A 23,304-nucleotide genomic window follows, 5' to 3' on the forward strand; every position below is an offset into this window, starting at 1 on the left:
CATTCATGTACAGAGCCATGTTCAAGTTTTAATGTGTTTCTATTTATCCTGCTTAAAAACAAATATTTCCAGATAGAAGAGACTGACAGACACATAAAAGACCCAATCAATGCAGATATATGAAGTGTGATATGAACTGGATCTTGCTTAATCCCCTTGTGGAAAGCCTTAGAAAGGTGCTTTCCAAAATACTCTTGGATATGAGAACGTTCCTTATAAATTGCTTTATAAGAGAAGGATGATGAAAAATAATATTAATCTCTGTAGCTGATATTGGGAACAACTGACTGTAAGCTGGCTGATGATATGCCTAAAAGCTGTGTTAGATATAGCACTTACAAGGCAAACCCAAGCAAAACATGTCTCCTATTAAGTTAATATGAAATGCACATAACTTTAAATCTTGTGCAGTTATACATATCTATCCTGTATTTGGAAAGTGAATCCCTGATTAAAGACAGGGACCAGGATCTGTAGGGATCCAGATCTGTGACTGGAGCAAGTGGAAACCACAAATAATTCAGAATTTTTCAGAGCATGTTGTTATCATCACTACACACACTGACATCTGCACACGCTGACTTACACTAACTTCTTCTCTTTTTGTTTTTGGTAATTGGAAATAAAATAGAATGTTTTAAAGGAAAAAAAAATGTCTTACTGAAAGCTGTTAACTTTTCCACCTTGAAAATATTATCCTCCTTTTTTTCTTCTTAATCATGATTTCTCCTTTCTCAGACTTGTCTTAGCCACTTTCTCCCTCCTGCTTGCTTTCTGTCTTGGAGACTAACAGGTCTCAGGAATGAACTTCAGAGGAGTCTGAAAGAAAAAAAAATCTCTTCCAGATTGGCTATTTTTTGATTAAATCCAACAAATACATATTGCAGGCAGTTCAGAAAACTGGCCATAAAATACACACTCTTTCATCTCTGTGCTACCCCTTCAGCTGCAGATGCAAGCAGTAATAATCAGAAGCTGGCAGTGAACTTCAGTCTGCTTCACTTTTTTAGAGGATCCGGGACTTCTTTTTGCAACACAAGTTCACCCTTGTCACAAGAAGATATTCTTACAAACATGCCACTTTTTTCCATTCTTCCATCTCTTGATTGTTCTTTTGGTGTGGATTTTGTTTGATTTTGTTTTTTTTCCTTTAGAGCCCGTTATTTTTCTTCTTGATTCAAATCCTCTCTTAAACTGATCAGAGTCAACCACGTTCTGTTTTCACAGTCAGTGATGGGATTCCAGCACCTTTTCTCTCTGCATCATCTACATAACAGCAATTTTTTTCTCCCATAGCATGTTCCTTCTGAAGAGCCCAACTCAGTCTGCAGCAATGGTTTACCTTAAAAAAACCCCCTCTTTCTCTCCTCTTATCCATTCTCCACCCCTTCCTCCCCTCCACCCAATCAGCAGAGTAACTCCAGTATTAAAGATAACCATTTCTTTGAAACTCACTCAGCATTTCTGCCCAAGTTACGTAAAGAATATAGGTTTTCTATTCCCATTTTTAAGTTGTATCTTTAAACTATTATTTCAGCAACTTTTTACTTTACCTGTTCCAGGGATCCAACTTCTCTTATGTTTAATTATCTTCTGTCCTTCAGTTCAGCATAAGATCAAATATTCAAAGGTACCAAGTAGCTCCCTTTCATTCCAGATTTACATCACAGTAATAAAGTCTAGACTCAAAGCCCCAGTACAATGTCTATGCCACTGATTTTATTGCTATTTGCATGTACTATACTGTAGTGTCCGATAAAAAACACGTGTTTCTGATTTAGGCAATGGCCTCTAACTCAGAGTTAGCTTTTTCTTCCACAAACACATAAAATGCACATAAGGAGAATATAAAGGCCATGGCTAACATAAAAGTGAGCTGAACTGCAGCAGCTTTAGGCCCAGCAGTTTCTTATTGTTCCACTTTTGCAGCTCAGTGGCCAAGTGAAAGACAGAACACCCCGACTGCACCGCAGCCCAGGCAGGGGCTCAGGAGCCACAGAGCATCACCCACCAGAGAGAACTCAGAACAAACCCACAGCTTGTTGTTTGTTTTGAAATTGGACCAAGCAGAACAATAAATACTCAGCTTGATACACCTCAATCCAAATACTTCTTCATCGTTCTGCATGTGTATCATGTACAGGATTGATCCCACCTCAGCACTTCAGCTTTAGAAGAGCAACTTGTCTAATGATTACAGCAAGGAATAAGGAGCTGAGAACCCTAGGTTGTGGTCTTAGCTCTGTTTGAAATTCCTCCACAAAAAAAACAAACCTAAAAACAAGCAAGAATTTGAAGAGTTCCTGGCAGGACACTCCACTGAACCCTGGAGCGAGCTGTGATTTGCACCAGCTGGTGCTCTGACCAAGGCTCCACTTCTGCTTCAGGAGCCCTGTTTTATCTGCTTTCCTAGTAGGAAGAATCTCTGTTTGTGCTTCTTTCCTTAAACTTGCTAGTTTGAGCAAAAGTACAAGCTGGCCACTCTCCTGGGGGAATGAGACAACAAACTCCCGTGGGTGAGAGGGGTCAGTCTGTGCTTCTAGCTCAGACCTGCAGTGTTTATCAGGATGAAGAACTGAGTGCTGCATCCTGCCAGGAGCCTCCTTTTAATTGTGGAACTTGAGCATGGTGAGAGAATTCTTTGGAGTGAGACCTTTACACAGGTACTCAAAACTAACCATTAATAATGGGCTAAATTGAATTGAACCTAGACTGGTCCACTGCTACTAGTTTCACACTCCCAACACTTCACAAAAGCTAGAGTTTAAATAAAAGCTCTTTGTCTGACTCCTGATGGCTTCAACCTGTACAATACTTGAATGCTCTCCAATTTCATTAGTCTGTTTTTTTTTCATAGATGTTTAATTTGAGGTATTTTTGCTGTGTCCTGATGATATTAGAGTAAATCATGAGGCATTGCACTGGCTTTTTGGTGATGACCATCCAGCGAGTCTGGTAAAAAAAAAAAAAGAAAAAAGAAAAATCACAAGGTAACAGGCTGCTGCTTTTTAAAGTTCTTCTATACACAGGATTTCAGCCACGTAACTTCTACCCATTTTAATGGCCTTACATAACAGAAACCCTTTTCACATGTTGGGTCTGTGCTGTGTTTGTGGGCCTGTTTGTCTGCACAACAAACATTCCCTAAAACACGCTTAGGGGTCTGAACGAGAAGAGGGAATGAATTATCTCAGGATGCTTTTTGTGGCTGCTGTCTCCAGTCGTCCTTCGAGCATCTCTGCGGAGGTGCCTCAGCTGGTCACCAGTTTGCAGTTCAGTGTGTGATTGAAACCCAGACTTGGTACAAGTTCTCCTCAACACAGACCCCAGACTGTGAGTAGCTGCCACGTGGAGAGATGAGACACCGCTGCAGCAAGGGTGGGAAGAAGGGCAGCATGGACTTCTGCCTGAGAAATCACTGCTCATCATAGATTAGGACATCTGTGTTTATCAGTCACAGCCCTTTGGGTCTTACTTGTCGTTTAACCTACTTTTACACAGGTCCAGAGGTCTTTGGGTAGCTATAAATAGGAATTTAGCTATGGTAAAGCCCCTTTACTTTGCTAAAGAGGTGAAATGAGGTTCATTGTGAATAAACACTCAGGTGAAAGCTTCTCAAAAGGTACAGTGTTTGGGATTGTTGACAATAGATATGATTTAAATTAGGGTTTTTTTTAAAAATCAGATTGTTTTGTTCTCTGTGTAAGGGGCATGCAAAACATGATTAAGTCACTGAATAATGGTAGATTTGGTGGTATTTGCTTTTTTTGGATGGGTGCCTAAGTAGTCTAAACCATATATACACATGCTGACATCACTGGATGTGAGATTACAGAAATGGAGACTTACATATGCCTTTTTAGTAATTAAAATTTCTATTGTATTTGGTGTCTTTATTAGGAATCCCTGAGCCCTCTTAATTCCCATGGTCAGAGTCTCTGTTGCCTATTGTTAATATTCTTGCAATATAAATACATTTTCACGTCACTTTAAGGACCTTATGTGAACAATACCCAAATAAACACAAAATAATGAATCATATAATTTCTGGACACTTCACATGCAAGTAGTATGAATTCAGGTCATGGAGCACAGTGAATTTATGGGGATGCTATGCTGGCTTGTAAGACCAACTAAACGAAAAAGTAAAGTAGATTGCCTTAGCTGATCTGCAAAGAAAACTTTGAATACTTCCTTTGCATTTTGTTTACCAGTGAGTTTCAAGCAGATGTGTGTTCTCACCAGCCAGTCCCTCTCATTTGCATTTCAGCACTGCCCTGTTGCTGTGGCTGGGGTAAGCAGAAGGGAGAAGAGGCCATTCACGTAAAAAAAGGGCAAAATCAGTGTTGTGAAGAGGTGGCAACGGGCTGACCCTGTCACCTGCTCCCCCTGCAGCCTCTGAAGGCTGGGTGAGAGCACTGGTGAAGTGACTAATCCAATAGGTGAACAATGCACCAATATACCAAACACCAGTGTATTTGGTATGATGGTTCTTACCCCACATCCACCTTGCTAAACTGTCTATGCACCAAACTGATGGTGCAATCCAAGTGGTGTGGTTTGGCTCCTGCTTCTCCTGTGATCTCACAGTGCCCCAAGGCTGCCTTGATGTTCCTGGCTTGGTGGTAATTACGCTGGGTGCTGTATTTAATATAATTTCTGTATTTCAAACTGACATAAAACCAAAATCTCATAGTACTACTGAAAGTAGGGTGTTTGGATAGGCAAGAAAGGAGGAGGAACAAGAACTTAGTATGTACTGCAATTACATATCCATTAAGCTATACCTAACACTAAGTTTAAATTAGATATCATTGTTAATTAACACAAGTGGAATAGTTTTACTGATTTTTTGTATTTATTTAAGTTCCATTCCTCTCAGATTTTGCTTGGCAGGTGTCTGAATTGTCTATCAGACTAACTTTTGTCTTTTGCCCTGGACCACTCATAGATTATTGTGTTTTCACCAACAAAAGACCAGTAGTTGCCATAATAAATCAATCAGATACTACCTCTGGAAAAGGCAAGTCCCAGTTATTAATCACTGACCTGTTTACATTTTACCTTCTGAAATTGAGAGGTGTCATGTGAGCTGAAATGAGTCCTGAAATGTTTTGCATTGTGGTTTTAGGAGTGGATGATCTGTTAGGTCTTTGCCTGCAATTCCCAGTGAGACAGGGCAGGCTCAACACTCTCAGCTCCAACACACCACAAATGTTTTGTCACAACCAGTAGGACACACCTGCAAACAAAGATGTAACAATGCCACACGTTTTTCTTTCAGAAAGGCTCCGTTCTCTGTGTTCAACAATAACTCCTGAAGTCTGACATATTCCTATGAAAACAAATGGTCTTCCCTGGTTTACAAACTCCCCCAAATACACTGTATATCTGCCCCAACAATGAGTACAAACCTTCAGTTACCCGAAGAACAAGTCAGAAAACCGGATGAAAGCGAAGAGGTTTGGATTTCCTGAAGAAACAATCCTGCGATATTTTCTTGTTTTGATGAAAACCAAAGTATTTTGATGAACAGCATTTTAAATAACATGAGGGGGAAAAAAAATCTGTTACTAAATAAAATCTCCAACGTGCAAAACTTTTTTCTCCCCTGAAGACTTGCGTTTCTTTTGGCATTGGCTTCCTTTCCCAAAGAGCTAGAACTGATACCAAACAGTGGGAGAGCGTGTTGAACACATTTTTCCAGGTGCCTACAGACACAGCATCATCCTGCAAAGTGTTTTGCTGGGGAGGTTTCGACACTGCATGTTTCTGCAACATTTTCAGTGACAGCATCTGGATACAGACCATATGGCCAGCTTCCTCACCCTCCTGAGAAAGGCTGAGTGACACTCCTGGTTAGAACTTCTGTTGGTGAAAACTGCAGAGCCCTGTTCCCAAAACTGCTCGCAGATGACTCTCACTTTTGCCAGATTTTTCACCCAAATTCAAAAGAAACCGTTCCGGGGTCAGAGAGTTTTAGTCGTAGAGGCTTTAAAAAGCTCAAAATCAAAGTGAAAATTTTCTTGTTGGGAGAAATATTTTGTCCAGTATGAAACATATTAAGTATTAACTTTACAGTTCTTTGATTTTTAATTTTTTTTTTATGTGAATGAGCCAGCAACTCCAGAATCAACCTCCTTAAGGTGAAACTTGCCTTTTCCAAGACGACTTGAGAGGCAGAGAAGATGCAAAGCAAGTGTTCTCAGATTGTTGAAGTGACCTAAAAGCAGTATTATTTTTCCTTACCTCAGGCAAAAATACACCCCAAAACACCTACATATATGCCTTTGCACACCATGCAAATGCTTTGGGGTCAGGTGAGGGCTCTGGAGAAGGACAAAAACATAATTTCTCTAACCCTTCTCTCTTTGACACAGCTGGGCTTCCTGCCTCACTTGTACCTCTCTGCTCCCTTCAGTGTAAATAACTGGGAGAGGTGTTTTTGCTCAACCTGGAGTCCTCTTGGGCAACCAATGTTCTGATTAAATTTATCAGGTATGTTGCCATACCCCTCGAATGTTCAAATATAAGGGGAAAAAACCAGTTTCTTATTACAGAGATTTTTATGTAATACAAGACTGTCCAGCCTTAGTCACTCCTTGTTCATTAGCACGACGGTTCCCCATGGGAATGGGAAGTGCCCAGCCCATGTGGCATCCATTCCTACTTCCCAAGCTTAAGCTGCCCACAGGTGGAGGAGTCCCTGCTCATCACACAGTGCCAGCAGTAGCCCAGGAAAAGGCAGAGCCAGGAATAGCACTGACAGAGAGCTATCATTAAAGGAGAGAAAAGAAGCCATGCTGACCCAAGTCATCAGGTGACTAGGCCATTGAGATAAATGGAAATAAGCATATTTCTTACACAGATTGCTTCACCACCTGGTCACCAAGGTTCAGCACTGGCTTCCCACATCGTAACCAAATTGGAAGTGGCAGAGCTCAAAGGAGCATCTCCCAAATTGTGGTAAAGCAGAAAGACATCCTTCTCTTTGCTGCAGCACATTTACCTCTCTCCATCTCCTTTTTTCTGTTCAACTCCCGTATTTATTTCCTCACAAATGTTGTGGAAGCGAGGCTGTGCATTAAGCAAATTCACTTCTCTTTGGACATTGTGTACACAGACTTCCACTTCTTCAGATATTATACCAGAGTAGTCCCAGTATTTTCAGATTTGTATCCCTTATCTATTGCCACGATATCTGATGAGATAATCCAGTGGGCAAACCTGATCAAAGCCCAGGCTTTTCCCTTCCCCCAACACAGGGGCACAAGCACATATATCTGCGTTCCAGCTCATTTAACAACATAAAAGCCAAGCATTTTACATGTAGGATCCGGAACCATCATTTTCTAATGTCAAAGGTCACATGAAATACCTCTTATGTTGTCTCAGCCTATTTCCTGGCATAGAGTTGTAATCTCCGAGAACACATAAATGTTTCAGTATTAGTACTAAGAAGCCACATGAGGGAGCATTTGGAGAATTGAAATGCTTTCCTTGTATCATTGTAAATAAGGGAGGGAATCAAACTTGATACCTCTGGGATATATGGAATTCAGACAAATCTAGATGTTATTATTCATTTCTCCTCTCATACAGGGATGCGGAAATTGTGATTCCCACCGAAAACAAAGTGGTTTTTTTTCTTTAAAAAAAAGCCCATTAATGGTCTGAAACAGACCATTTCTTACTCTTGCCAAGGTATGCTGTGACTGGTATACCTGAAAGGGAGCACAGATAAAAGGGTTTACATTTCAGCTAAATGAAATTATAAGACACTCTGTACAGGTTATTCCAGGCTAAGTGTGACAGCAGTGCCAGCTTTCCCAGATTATCAACAGCCTCAGATGATAGTGGCAGGGAGTGGTAAGGTCCCAGTTCCTGCAATCTTCTGACTGGCAAAAAGCTCAACCTGCATGCTTCTAAATAATTTTTCTGCCTCATCCTTCCGTATCCTAGGGTTTACTAAAGAAAATAAAATCCACAGGTACATAAAGTTAAATTAATCCCAATATTCTTATGAACTGACACGCAAGTTTTGAATATTTGAGGTTGGCAGTACTGTAGTTAACCAAAATGGGAACTAAACACGATGTCAGCATGAACTGGAGTGGGAAATGCATATACATTTTTGCTCTGTACCCTTATTGCAGAAAAAAAATCAGCTGCAGCTTGGGCTATCCTCATTGACAGAGTCATCTCAGTCAAGCAACATCATATGACTGTACCAAAAACATTTTTGCCAGTAGTGCTAAACAGGTGTTGAATGAATAAAACATTTAGCACTCTACCTCAAAAGTCAACATCCATAGTAATTGCTGTCAATCAGAGAAACCCGTATTAAAGGTCATTTTAAAATCAATAGAAAAGCACCACCAAGATCCCATTTTTTCCCCTCATTATTTATCCCTAAAATTGCCTAAAGAGAAAGTAATTAACAAATTACATGAAAATCAAGTTGCAGCTATGATGTTATGAGCACCCATCGCTGTGAATGTTTGACTGTGAAATTTGCAACTGGTTTTGACGGGCAGAAGTTCCAGCAGCCTCTTCATCCCTTCTGCCTTAACCACACCACCAACTCCAGGCATGGCAGAATGGTGCAAGGGAAAGAGAAAAGAGGAAGATAAAGACGAATTTTTAACCGAGTACATTTGCTTGGAGCCGGTGGAGGAGTTTGGGATGCTCCTCGCTGCAGTTTTGGTGGAGGGAGTGGTGGATGCTCAGCCCAGGGCTCCTGCTGGCCACCTCCGAGCTGCAGCGGGGCTTGGCTGGCTGTCTGCTGGGTGTGGGCCTGCAAATCACAGCGTGGAACCGATCTGCATTTGAAATAATCCCTGTTTTTCTGAGGATTAAACGTAACCCGGATCACTTCAGTGAGCCGGTTTATGGCTCAGTCCCCCACCAAGTCTTGCCGCCGCAGCCAAGGGGGGAGCACGTGTTTGGGGGCAGGGCTTTGCTGCCAAACCCATGCACATCCTGATGGTGCAGTAGAGGCTGGCATTTGTCCTCTCTGATTTTTACCTCTTTCACTGCTTAGTGGTTTTCTTTGCGTGAAGTCATCTGACCGTTTTTATTAAACCAAAGAAGCTCCGAAAGTCTGGTGTTTGCCGATATCCTCATCTCCAGAGGACAATTCTTTGCAGCTCCAGTAAATAGGACTTTAAAGGTAAATGGTATTATAGTGTTAATTCCAAAGTGAATTATTCAAAAAGTGCTCCATATGTCAGCAAGCATCATTTTGTGGAACTATATTAATGTCTTAAATACAGTTCTCTCTTTCTAAAAGCTGTTTTATAGATCCAGGAAATATGTCTGGTATGAAGAAGTGCTTATTGTAAAGGATGTTTTAGCAGTTGTGTTCAATTAATGAGGAAGGCAGGATGTAGCCCTATATAAGAAGTAGCATAACAGCAATAATTCCTTGGGGCTTGAGAATCTTCACACTTTCAGGTACTGCACAGTTATCCATTCATTCAAGATGCCAGGTCGGTTTTGTTTCATAATCTTATTTAAACTCAAAAATAAAAGCTAATCCCTCCTTTCAACAAGCTCTCTGTAAAGAATGGAGAAGCTAAAAATAAGAAGAAACTGTTGCTTTTCAGCAGAGGTGCCTGAAAGTAAATCACTCAGAAAGGACCTCAAAGCTTCCAGGATCAGCTGAAACGAGCAGAAAGCTCGCAGTGCTGACAGCAACAGCCATTCAACGAGGAAAGGACCAGACTGCAAAATTCCATGTTATCCCTCTAATTCAACCATCAGCTCCCTTTCTGCCATTTCTCAAATTCAAAAGATGGAAAGAAGATACATGAGCTTCAGAAGGCCCCCCCTAGATTTTTGCATATTGACATGTTATTGAACACTGCTCAACAAACAAACCGTAGCATTACTTTAAGAGAGAACGTACGTGCCTTGGAATTGTAGAGCAACAGGGAAGTGCCAGGAATCCGAGCAGCTAACTTGGTTTTCTGGATTTCTCCCATTCAGTTGAAAGGACCAAAACTCCCCATCTTTTATGTCCGCATTCATTACATGAACTCTATGGAACCGAGGATTAAAATCAAATAAATGCGAATATTAAGAGGATTTAAAATGTCTGTGAGGTGGCTGTGCCCCTGTCATCTTTAGTAAATAATGGCTGAATCTATGTTTATTTGTGTTACCAAATTGTGTGGAGGCTCATCCAGGCTTGGAATCCTACAGTGAGGGCCGGTACAGACAGACATGGAGGTGACAGCAGGCAAGGATTGTTCTCATCCCTATTGTACTGGGGATAATTGCTGCGTGGGGAGATTACACCCAACTGAGCACCAGGTGCAGTTGCTGTCAGTGGAAACACCAGTTCAAGGGACATGGCAGAAAGCTGGAACTGTCCCCTCTGTGTCTGAGCAGTGTCATAGCCAGAACTGTAAAAAATCATACTGTTCACACCTGAAATACAGAGGAGTGAACGTTTTTGGTGACACTTTTCAAACCAATTAGAAGCCCTGTAATATTCGGCTGTCCTGCAGACTGCACACAGCAGCAAGTTCTGTAACTATCCTGCAAAATTGCACTTGGCTTTTTGTGATGGAAAACAAAAGAATGAGATCTCTTTTATTCAGTGGTTTTCAGGCTTTTTTTATAGTGAGTGTGATGTCTTCTGCATTTGAACTGACAGCAGTGTTGTCTTTTCACATTGACAGTTAAAATAAATAAGATACTAGTGCAATATTTAGTCATGACTTGACTTTAAATCCTCAGGTTTATTAAAAAAAATTGTTCTCAAAAATTATGGTAAAGATAACAAATCTTAAATTGCTCTTCTCTGTTAAAAACATAATTTGGCATATTCAGCTACCATACGAAAATCACCTGCATGCTGAGTGGCCAGAAGGAAATGAAAACTTAGAGTGTTTTCTTACGGACTTTTAGAGAAAGAGAGCTCAAAATCCCAAACTCATCTTGTTATTAGTAAGTCAAACTGGTTCAGGCAAGGATTTCTACCACACATTCACCACTGGGTTATTGATAGTGTTACGGTCTCCTGACTATTTTAACTGCCATACTGTCAAAACCTAAATACTACTACTACTATTATTACTACTATTACTACTTCTTAATCTGAAGCTACAGTGGGAGAAGCAGCAGGAGGAGGAGAACTTGATGGAGGAAAACTGGAGGACAGCCCACCACAGCCCCTTCTGACCAGAGTACTTTCACCATGGTGCTCCAAGCTGAGCCTAAAATATTTGTACGTTTAAACAGTGTAAGAGAGACAATTAGCAGGATAAATGTATTTGAGGCATGTCTGGAGGTGAGATTTGAACAAGTGAGAAATGCAAAGAGCTTTGGCTCTAAAAGTAAGGAATGGGGTGAGTGATGTTTGCTACAATCATACCTTTCTTTGCCTTTTTTTTTATTCCACACATGCACCTTATAAGATAACTTCTCTGGAATGAACACAGTTCAAGGCATCATTCTTAGAGTAGTTTGTGATGCAGGCAGTTTTAAGTGGCTACACGCCCATGCTGCCCACTTTGTTCAACTGAAAATAGGTGACTGCTTGTAGGCAGACTATTTATATAGCTCACCAAAACAGGCCGAAGTGCCACGCACAATAACAACAGGTAATTTATACAAAGCCAGTGAGAAAGTTATTACATAAGAAAAAAAAAAATTGTCAAAAGTACAGCCTTCGCTGTTCCTCCATCCATGCCCTGGCACATCTGGGGAGGGTACCAGAAAGTGGGTTTATGCTCTGGCACTCATCCCTGTGCCCATTTCCATCTGGTTTGCTGGCACAGTGGTGGCCCACAGCCCACGATGGCCTGCAGCAGGTTGTGTGTGTGGCACAAACTGCAGGTGAGCCAGGGAGGGGCTCTGTCACAAGCTTTCACAAGTGCATCCATTTTGCTCAGGAGCAATTTTCTCAGGTGCACTTCCTGTGCACCCCAATTTCATAGGCTGGCTTTGAAATTTAATAGAGAGACTATTGCATTTTCTTCTCTCCTTGCACCTCCTTTAATGGGGGCATTAGAAAGGCTACGAGGAGAGATTTACCCCCGTCTTTTTCCTCGGCTTCCTTGGCCCTTCTTGCAATCAGAGGTGCTTGGAGTCTCTCTCCTGAGCACCATCCCTGAGGGTGTTTGCTCCCACATGTGCTTTTATTCTCCCAGCTCTCCACCTCTACCCCTTGGGTTGGAGTGACAGGGACAGCAGCCAACCAGGGCTTTTTCGCAGCTCTTGGCTGCTGAGTTACAGCCTCAGACTGGCCCTGCTGCACTTGCTCACCAAAGGTCTGCCCCAAAACCCTCCCTCCCCTCTAAACGCAGCTGCTTCCGTGAAACTTATTCTAGAGGGAAAATAGGTTTTTTTTGCAGTATTACTTGCAGACTCTCCACCAAAACGGTGACACAAGATCTGTGCATCAGCCCGTCCACCATCACTGAGTGAAAGCTGTATGGGCCTGGTTAACCTGAGCCAGAGGCTCTGCTCATTACTCCCACCACAAACTCGTTTGAATTACGGGAGAAAACAGATAAAAGCAGAGCAGAGAGAATGAAAACATGTGCTGAGTCTTTAGTTTCCATGATCTCTCTTTCCCTCCCCTATGAAATAAATGAGTTGCTGTGTGGTCTGCTCAGCAGATGGGTCAGCAGAGGCACTCTCTGCCCTGGACGTTCTGCATGAAACAGGGTATGAGTTTACATTTACTGCATGTGAATATACATTTTTAAGTTAATTCACAAACTAGTGTATGAACAGTACTAAAACTGGCTGCAGTAAGTAAGCTTCTGTCCCGACAGTCTGAATGCCAGTGTCAGAATCATAACAGTGGTTCTGTTTTCAGTTCCAGTAGCCAGTGGATTGAGAGTTCTATAGATCCTGCAGTTGTCATCCATGCACCAAGCCAAGAGCAGGTCTTTAGTGATTTTCAAATATCATGGATAGCTTGCTCACAGGATAGTGTGTTTAACTGGAATTTGTTTAGCAGCTGCTTAAGAAATGTAACAAAATGACTGAAGAGCACCAGGGCAGCTGACCAAAAAAGTGCCAGCTGATAACATCATTCTCCGCTTTATTATAAATATATAAACCTGGTTGGGCTCACTAGGATTACACCACTTTTTCACAAATAGTGAAAATGGAGCCCGTTTTATTTGTCTGTGCTCTGTTTGTCTGTCAATGTGTATGTTCTGGAAGGGCATATTCCCCTCACTTCATTTTTTTTTCTTTAGATTTTCAGCTTCTAATTAACGGGAAGTTGGCAAGGATTTTGTTCACCTATTTTTGTTACCAATTGGTTCTTCTCTTCCAACTTTAGAATTGCATACAACCCAGACAGGCCAGTTGCCATTCTAAATGCATTGTAAAGTATCCAAACTGTTGTCAGTTCTAGACAAATTTGTTTTTGAGTGAAAGTCCATTATTTTCCTCCTTCGTTCCTAAATCACTTCTACCTCAGCTGTCTCTTTTCATGTTTGGTGACAAGAAATAAAAATGGCACTTTCAAAAAAAAGGAACTGACTGATTTCTAAAATAAAATCATATATTTATACTTTTCCCCCACATGATTTATATCCCCTGTTTTTCTCATCGCTTTTGGTTGCTATTCAATACTGAACAGAATTTCACTGAACTGAGATTATGTTGATATGGGAATTGATACTACACTGACCCATCAGTCTGCCTTTAGAGGAGCAGTGACTCATTAATTAAGAAACCACCTCCTGTGCACAGTGATTGCATTTACCAAAACCACCTTCCTGATGCTGTTTTCTACCCGTTCTTTTTTCTTGTGAGGGTCCTGCACTTCTGCTCCACCTTCTCTAGCCTTCTGGGGAGCTGTGGGTCTGAGAGGAGCCCAGAGTTCCCATAAATCCTTATAAGCAAGCTGCTTACTTCTGTTTTTCCACAAACCTACAAGGAAATGCTCCATGAAGAATAAAGTGATGGTGGCCACCTGGGAAAGAGCACCTGAGTTAACACAGAGGAAAGCTGAGCACCAAGCACGTTTCTGGCATCAACAGGTGACCACAGGCCTGGATCAGGGATCAGTGCAGGAAATTTCATTGCAACTGAGAGAAAGAGGAGGTTTAGGGGTATTGCTAACACCAGAAAGTCATGCTTGGTGTAAACCTATTGGCCACTCACACCAGAATTTGGTGTTTCTTGGCAAAGGTTGGCTTGGCCGTGTGAACCGCAGGCCTTTGCATGACATGGAAATAAAGTTGCCACGTGAGTGCAAGTAGCTGGAAGTGTCAATGGGCAGCGTGGTCTGTGAGCTGAAGGCACCATGGAGCTTCCCCTCCCAGGGACTGGACACAGTCAGGAGCCCCCCAGATCTCCCTGCCAACCACTTCGGGGATCATTCCACTGCCGACAGCTCGCCAGGTTTAGATGTAGAACAGCTTCTATTTTCTGGCCACTAACCTCTTTAAACTTAACAGCACTTTACCTCTCATTTCGTGCTTTTTCTGCTTCCTTAACAGTCATCTGTGAATATAAAACCCCAAGATCTTAAAGAGGCACACCTTCCTTCAGAGAGAGGCTGGTTTTCCTTTCCGTTCATGTCCCCTGCCAAGCGTTTTAAACATCCACTTCTAGTGATTGATTTTACAGGTTTTCCTATAAGTAATGAACACCAAATTATACTTCGTTAGGGAAATCATTCCTTTTACAGGACACTGAAAAACATCACTTTAATTTGCATTATAAATGTATCTACTATAGGACTATATCTGGTACATATTGGTTCCTTACATGGGAATGCTTTAAGGCTTTATACCTAAGCTCCTCTGGAGCCAAAGTCCGAGCCCTCAGCTATTGCATTGTCTAGCTTTGGTGTTCTGTTATCCCACAGCTGATCTATTTTTTGCAAAATGTATTAAAGCAGCACCTCAGTCCCAGAATGTGTCATCTTTTGTTGCCTGAGGAAAATTGGTGCCTCTCAGGAGCCTCCCCAGAGAAGACTGACAGAAGTACATCTGTGAGCTCCTCAGCAATATTCTTTAATTACCTCTCACCTTTATTTTCTGGTAACCCACTTGTCACACTATAATCTTCATTTTTCTCCTCCAAAGAGTTCCTTGTTTGTTTTCACGCTTTGACCTTCTACTTTCCACATCTGCCCTTATCAGTCAGAGTTTGGACTCTTTATTTAGCTCACCTTTGTGTTGATCACTCTGCTTTACTCTCGCACCTTTTCTGATTGTTTTTCACCTTTCCCATTCTTTGTGACTCTCTTTCTGATGTCTTCAGCTTATTCCTAGACTGGAATTCCTGGTTTGTATTCAAAAATAAAAGTATTGACCTATTTTTACCTGCCTCAATACTCTGTTTCTCCTCACACTGATTACTCCCTTCCTGTTTTCTGAAGATATTCAACATCCAAGATACACTTCAGATCCTTCCATATCTGCTGTCTTAGGCATTCAAGTTTCACATTCACAGATAAAAATCTTTAAAGGGAGATTAACGCCAAATAACAAACTCTGAGGAACGGACCAGTCCTAGCCTTTGATGTCACCCCCCTCCATAGTAAAGAAATCTTTAAAATTATGCTAATCTTACACATTTAGAGTTAGAAATGAGACAAGGGTAACATTGTGTATGGCTTGATAGAGTGGGTTGCTGAACCAAGAGTAAACATGTGGGGTATATTACACAAAAATCACACTCATTGAAGTTTTCCCACTCATCTTCAAAAACCACAAGCAAATACTAAGCTCATCTAGGATTCCCTCAAGGTGAGGTAAAACTTTCTCTGCGTCTGAAAGTAAACAGCTAATCAAGATTGATATGAACCTATATGATTTCAACAGAGGGAGTTCTCTAAATATATTACAGGCACAATGGACATCCAATTCTATTCAATGTACACCATAAACAAAAAAGAAATTAATATCTGTAGTTACAAATAGACAGGAATGCTGTTGGTCTCCCGAATGTTTTTACCACACAGGATTTGTAGGAAGTGTTCGTATTAGATCTGGTAAGAGAAGCCCCAGCACTTAAGATACATCTCTAGGGGGAAAGACAGGCCAAAATCTGAAAGTTTGATTTGTCCTCAGGCCACCTAAAAAACTGTGGAATTGTTTTAACGCTTCGGTGGTTTCCCCTGACATAATTCGATCCATTGGAATTTTCGGAGAGTAAATTGCACGGGAAGAGGAGTAAATGATGGTGTTAATTAAAAGGGACAGGGACATGGATTCCGTTGGCTGTCGTGTCTATCACTGTGCCACGTGCACCATCTCAGGCACCTACAGTTGCCAACAGGTGGCAGAATATCAAAAAATAAAAAAAACTGAACTCACCTTTGAGCGGAGATTCAAATGTAAGCATCTTTTCTACGTCTCTCCCACATCTGCATGGAATTAGATGCAAAGAGAAAAATATTTGTGAAGGTGATGGATTACTTGCTAGGATTTCCCATGTTTTTTAATAATTTTGGCAATTTCCCTAGAGCGTGTGAAAGCCCACAGTGCAAATTATTTGATCCTTGTCACTGTTTATATAATAAGTCATAAATACCTTTGACCTATTGGGGGATTTAGGGGCTCTGAGAATGCTGTTCTTTTGCCATGTGATCCCAAAGAACACCTTTTCCTGCTTCCAGAGGTGAACAAAGCCTGTAAACTGTGAGGTGTTAACTGAAGAGAATTACTCCAACAAAGGATGCACAGATGACCAGCTGAGTTCTAGAAGAAATAAGGTTCCTAATGATTCTGAAGAAAAACGCTCAGAGAATTTTAAAATTAGCAAGCTTTTACCTTCATACCTAAAATAACTTATGGAGGCACTAACAAAATAAACTCATGGTAGCCTACCATGAAATTTAAAATGCTGATTATACCATCAGTTAGTACAACTTACAAGGGATACCTGTTTTAGCATGTTTTGGTGGCTCTACAGATTTCTACCTTCTTAGGTCAGCCAAGAGATCAAGAAAATTTTTTAAAAAGGATGAATCTGCAGTTAATCAAACTTAAGACCATCAGCATTTATGATTTATTTGTTTCCACGAAAAGTAATTGCAATCACCACATTCTTCATTTCATTAGCAGCAGCTATTAGATGTGGACAAAAGAAACAGAGCCAAATGTACTGGTGAGACGGGTTTGGGATATCTGGTTGCAGGTAAAATTGCTAATGCAACATTTTTAGAGTTTACAAAAGTTCTTTTCCCATCTCCTATCTGTTCCCATCACAATCAAGTGGACAAACTTTTTAAAAGAAGGAGATTGGGCTAATAGGATTTAACATTCAAATCATCGGCGGCATTAGCATCAACTAGAAAAGTAAATGAAAATATTTATACCCACAAACGTAAGCTACGTTTTTTTTGGTTTTGTTTCAGGTTTTTTTGTTTGTTTTGGTTTTTTCCCCAGAGAAAACGAGACTATTCTGAAATTTCCAGTACTTCATGTTTCTGAGCAGAAATCGACTGCGTGTCTGCGTCAGCCATTGGAGATCAAAACACAGATCCATAAACTATGACTGGAATGAGAACTGCTCTGAACACTGTACTTAATACCCTGTGCACTTTGTTTCCAGGATATGAACGAGACTTTATATGCACTTAGAGCTAATTTGAGGAACTTCTACTTTAAGGCATATTGGACCAAAGAGATGTTCCCCTGGAGACTCAAATATTTCCAACATTTGTAATGTCCATATCCAGTCAAGTCTACAGAAAACTTACCATGGATACAGCTCAAAACCCACTGTCTTCTCTACAGGTCTCCTCTAACATAGCAGGTCAAGGACTAGCTTTATTGCATCAATGTAGTAAATTCTTATAAACATTGTGGATTAGCTGCAAGTGGAAAAATGTGATGCACCCAGCCATCCAAGAGGAAGTAGAAGAAAAATTGTGATGTCACAGAATTTAAAATATTTATTTTCATTCTCAAAATGGTCAAAGACCCTGTTGGTTTTTCTATCTGCTTCCATTTCTAATAAGGGACTATTTCTACTTTCTACCTAATTGCTTAGTAGCAAACCTAGAAGACATGACAAATGGTAAAGGAAAGACATTTTCAACCCTGCTTCTAAAGTTGTTGGGGTTTTCTGGGGGTGGTTTTTCGGTTCTGTTCGGTGGGTGGGTTGGTTTTGGTTTTTTGTTTTTGAGTTTTTTGTGTCTTGGTTTCTGCTTTGTTCTCTTTTAATCAAAAAAATTATTTAACACAAAGATTTTCTCACCAGGGCTGTTTTTCTAAACTCTTGCTTTTCTATTACTCACACACAAAAAGAAAATAAATAGGATAATTCATAACATCATCACATCTATGATGAAATCATGCCAGTAGATTTTTTCCCTTCCTGGCTTCGTGTTCATTCAAAGACCTAAAGCCAAGTGAATGTCAGGCACTTAGAACTAAATAACTCCTTGGGAGCAGAGGGGATGAAGGATATGCACACGTCATCCAAAAGCCTGCAGGAAGTATGGAAAGAAGGAAGTTGAGGAGGAGAGCACTTTTCAGCTCCAAATATCTTCCTGTAGGCCCAAGCACAGTGAGGTTTAATGGTTTTGAAGCAGAGCACAGTCACCACCCCCACACCCCCTCAATACTCGTGTGTGAACACGCAGCCAGTGGCCAACCCTTCTTCTCTTTCCCACCAAAGCCACAGGATGCCAAGGGGGGGACCTGAGCCCAGAGCAGTGTTTTGGGGCTCAGACTTGCGTTTATGAGGCTTGAGTACAAAGCCGAGCCAAAAATTCCCGTTGAACCTCTGTTTGTGCCCAGATCCCCTTTTTTCCTCTGAGTTGGTTTTGCTATGAACTCTGAGCGACAGTGTGGAGTGGGGATCAACACCTTGGGGACAGTTGTAGGTGACTGATGCCAACACAGAAAACACCCACTAAAATGGAGGGGTAGGTGATGCTCTGTTAGTCTGATTCTGACATTCCTCTTTGTCAAAATTTCTCTTAAGGGCAGCAGGTTAAGGTAGTGCTCATTTGTGAATTAATATATCAAAATTTTGCCCTAGGATCTAAAGCTCCCCCTCCCCCTCCAGTTTCCCAAGACATTAAGAAGTATTGGGCTACATTTAATTTCTTTGGATACGCTCAATTGTTTAATCTAATTTACCAGATTGGGACATTGGGCATTTATTCTTCATTATTGTCTGGTTAGAGTGATCTGGAGGTTGCTCTCGACTGGGGGGGAAACAGCAAGTGCAATCTGCTGCTCTAGTAGTAGTAATATGCCCAGGCAGACACATAGAGACGTAGTGAGGATGGAAAACACAGTTCTGAGGGGAATGAGAGATGGAGGGTGCCACAACTCAGGCAATAATGGCTCTCCCCACGCTTACAATATTAAATTTCAAGAACCAAGTGCTACATTTTTGAAATGTTGTTTTAACCGACGAATCTTTAAACGTGACAAAATGGGCTGGAAACCACGTGGTGTAGGTTTTTAGCCACATTAATAGGCAGTTCAATTTTAGTACAATATAATTTTAAAGAATGAGGTTAAAGCTGCCACAGGTGACAACCGGAGGCTGGAAACAGCTAATAAGTGTGCTTGATAAAACAATAGCACACCTGGAGGAAGGACATTTATATACTGCCAGTAACTTTTTTTTTTCAAGTGTCTAAAGTTCTCCCCCCAGCTCTTGATGTTCTCATCTAATTTCCAAGTCATGCTTCTGAGGCCTTAACTACTTTTTGCAAATGTCAATGTCAAATTTTTTGTCTGCAGAGGAGAAAGGCACTAAAATTTGAAGGTAATGCAAAGTGTTTGGATAGTACCATTGAAATATGGACTTTATCACAGAAAATAAGTTAAAATAAAGATGTTAATTTATAAAATAAATAATGCTAATTTACAGCACCTACAGCACCAAATATCCAAGTATACACGTAGTTCATAATAACAAAGAGAGGTTTCACATCTTCTCAGTATAGTTTATAGGCAAAAAAAGTATGAAGGCAAGAGCTCTTAAACCACGATTTTTTATAGTATTCATTAGAATCAGCATTATTATGTGGGTTTGGCATATGCATCCCCTTGTCTCTACAGAAAAAAAATTCCAAGATTCTTATCCCCTAACTGAAATTATTGTGCCAAGAGAAGTTTCTGTCTCATGGGTAGCTGCTACATAGGATGAGACACTCATGGCACATTGCTCGTTACTGCAGAAGGGCAATAACAAAGTGTATCCCTGTCTCTGTCTAATCACAGCATTAAAAATCCAAGTCTGTTCAGAGGATTCTTTTCCCTATCTTAGTCAAAAGCAATAGACAGTAACAGGCATTTAAATTCTTTACAAGACATAGAGAACTCTCAGAGCCAGCCTCTGTGTGTGTTTCTGCAAGCTCACACAACAGTGTCCCAGCTTGGGAACACAAACAAATATTTCAGGAAGAAATTCCTGCAGGTAAATTCATTCCCCAGTAAACCAAAGAAAGTATACCCAAACGTTACCTGACTTTATCACAGACCAACACAAAGACACTCCCTGCAATGCCTCCTTCCATTTTGGCTACTCAAATTCCAAATGATAGTTTTACTGCATTGCAATGTGGGGCTCTTTCCTTGTCCTCCTTCATCTCCAGCTGACTGACCACCTAGAGTTTAAATCTAAAGGAAAAAAAATGTAAAATGATCTAGAATTGGAACAGACTGGACTTTCCCCCTTGAATACAGTCTCTCTGGGTTGGACAAAGCAATAGCTGTAGGCCTTTTGGTTTGGTTTGCTTAATTGGTTTTTGGGTTTCATATCCTTTTCCCTTATTTCTACAGTTTGCTTTGGAGCTTGGCGGTTTGATTCAAAGAGCAAAGCTGAGGAGAGGGGCCTGTTTCTTGCTGGGCTGTGCTGGTGCAACAGAAAATAAAATGTGGCCTTTGGTGGTCACCACGGTGTTTGGGTTTCTCTTCCATTGATGGGTCAGAAGGTCAAGAGATAAGACTGAGACATTTCACCTCCTCCTTTTGCCAGGTCGTTATGTTTTCTGAAGGCAGTTTATTTTACCTGCCACTTCTAGGAAAGATGAACAGCAACACAACTATTCAAGAAGCAAACCCAAACCAAGGCCATAGCAGCATTTTCAGGATGAAACAATTTGGAATGTTCAAGTCAATTTTTTTTTGATCAGTTAAATTAATAAAATTCAAACTGAAATAATTTATGTTTAGCTCTTGAACAGTTTTAGGTCCTTGAGCAATCAAGAAAATTAGTCATGTTGTATGTTGAACTGTCAATTTAATCTGCAAGCATGCTAAAAAAAAAAATGAAGGGGAAGTCATTAAATACTATTTTGTCATGCTGTATAAATCTCCTTTCCACACAATCACAACCCTCTACACAAAGTTGTTTAGCAGGTATCATTTATTATTTATATTATGTTACCAGCTCATTGGCTCACTTCAACCAAGCCCAACCTTTACTGTGCAGGGCACTGCACAAATATATATAAATGACATTTCCTGGAGCTATTTGTGGCAGAGGCCATCAGTCACAGTGTACATATGGAAGTGGAATTACAGCCAACAGAAAGCACAGGGGCTGTGCCATTGATTTCAATAGAGGTGGAATTTTACTCACGTAAATTAAACCACGAAAAATTAGTTGACTTATTTCCTTGAGGTGAGATAGGAAGAGTCTTTCAAAGTGCAATGTGGAGCATTTAATTTTCATTGCTTAGGTGAAATTCAATGAACCGTGGATCAGACCAAGCATTTAGTTTTATATATTCCCGTTTCTTGTTCAAAGGCTGAGATTATCCACGTAGGATAATTTTCTGCTCAGAAATACAGAACTGTATTGTGTCACCTAATAATTGAAAATATTTTGAGTTTTTACCTTTATTCCACATATATAAACAAATACATACAAAATGTAGTTTGTAAATTGAAAAAATTACTTTTGGTGATGAATATATTTATTTTGTATTTGATGGTTGCTAATGTGTATATTCACATTGTCCCTTCGGGATAGCTTAGAACTTCCAATCATGTGTTGATTCCATGTAATAAGTGTGTCACAGATAATATACCTCATGGCAGTCCAATAAATCACATAATCTGATACTACACAAGACTAATAAATAATTCCCTATGTTTATGAATAGAATAAAATGTAATATATTAATAACAATAAATATTTTGTTATATTATTTTTAACATTAAGAATATAATTTTTATATTATTTGTGTATATAATATGTAATATATAATAACATAATTGTATATATAATATAATATAATATAATATAATATAATATATTATCTTTTTTCTAATACGTCTGTGTTCTGACCCTGTAGCTTTATTTCAGTATCTCTCAATTGAAGAAAACAAAGTTAAGGCAGGTTTTTCAGTGTTTTAGGTTTACCTTCTTCTCTGCTGGGCTGCACCACCTGAAAGATGTGCTGTGTAGGACATCCATAAAGTCTCCATATTGATTATATGAAGTTAATAAAATCAATGCATGCGGCAGAAAAATTCAGGCTTTACCAAAAAAAAAACAAATCCCAAAACCACAATTGAAAATGTTTTTGAAGCTTGTTGTTGTGGTGTAATGGTATGAAAAGGTGAGATTAATTTTTGATTTTTTTTTTTTAATTGGTTTGTTTTGTGCTGGCATTGGTTTGAAATAAATTTGTTTATTTCACAAAGTGAAGCCAAACCAAACAGCCAAAGGAAAAGTAACTAGAAGTCACTTAGGCCCAGTCATCTAACTTTGGAGGGAGATTGTCTTTTAGATCAGGCCTCACTGGGAGACTATAAAAATACAGCGAGAGCAGCGCCCAGCATGGAGCTCTCCACGCTGCTCAGCGATGCTTGGAAAAGCCCAGCCTGTGCTCTCAGAGGGATGAAGACACACATGGGCTAAAGAGCTGAGCTTGGGATCTCTTCCAGGGGACGTTCCTAGAAAATTAGGCCTGTGGCAGAAGGGTCCTCAGCAAGTCACAAAGCATGGGAAGCAGGGCTGAGATGGACAATCCTGACAGGAGGGATGTTGCCGAGGTCCCCCCTTCTGGAGACCACAAAAGTTCAGTCTGGAATTCACATGTGATCGCCATGGGAGGGGGGGAGAGTCTCGCACTATGAATATTTCATCATCAAAGTGAGAAAAGGTTTTCCCCTCGAGCGGATTTTGTCAGTCAGCGCTTTTCATCTCCAGCCTTCGCCGCGAAATCCCGGGTTGGATTTCGTGCTCCCTGAAATACGTCGAAGGAATTCCCCTCTGCTCGCCACAAAGCCACTTTCTGTGGTGGAGCGTGGAAAGAAGGACGGGAAAAGAAAAATCAAAGATAATTAGAAGGGGGAAAAATGAATAAAATATCACTAGGAAAATTCCTGCTGT

The 23,304-nt window shown here is 40.5% G+C and overlaps 1 long non-coding RNA gene across 1 annotated transcript; it reads right to left on the reverse strand.

Annotated features, from left to right (window-relative positions):
• Positions 1-667: 667 nt before the first annotated feature.
• On the reverse strand, positions 668-4,536 carry LOC113978394. The gene is made up of 3 exons (XR_003537558.1): positions 4,498-4,536; positions 2,816-2,952; positions 668-819 (listed from the first exon to the last, which is right to left on the reverse strand). It is a non-coding gene; the product is annotated as an uncharacterized LOC113978394 (long non-coding RNA).
• Between the last annotated feature and the right edge of the window lie 18,768 nt (positions 4,537-23,304).

The sequence above is a fragment of the Neopelma chrysocephalum genome, unplaced genomic scaffold, assembly GCF_003984885.1.
Source record: "Neopelma chrysocephalum unplaced genomic scaffold, ASM398488v2 Primary Assembly neopelma1_323, whole genome shotgun sequence".
Taxonomy (NCBI): Eukaryota; Metazoa; Chordata; class Aves; order Passeriformes; family Pipridae; genus Neopelma; species Neopelma chrysocephalum.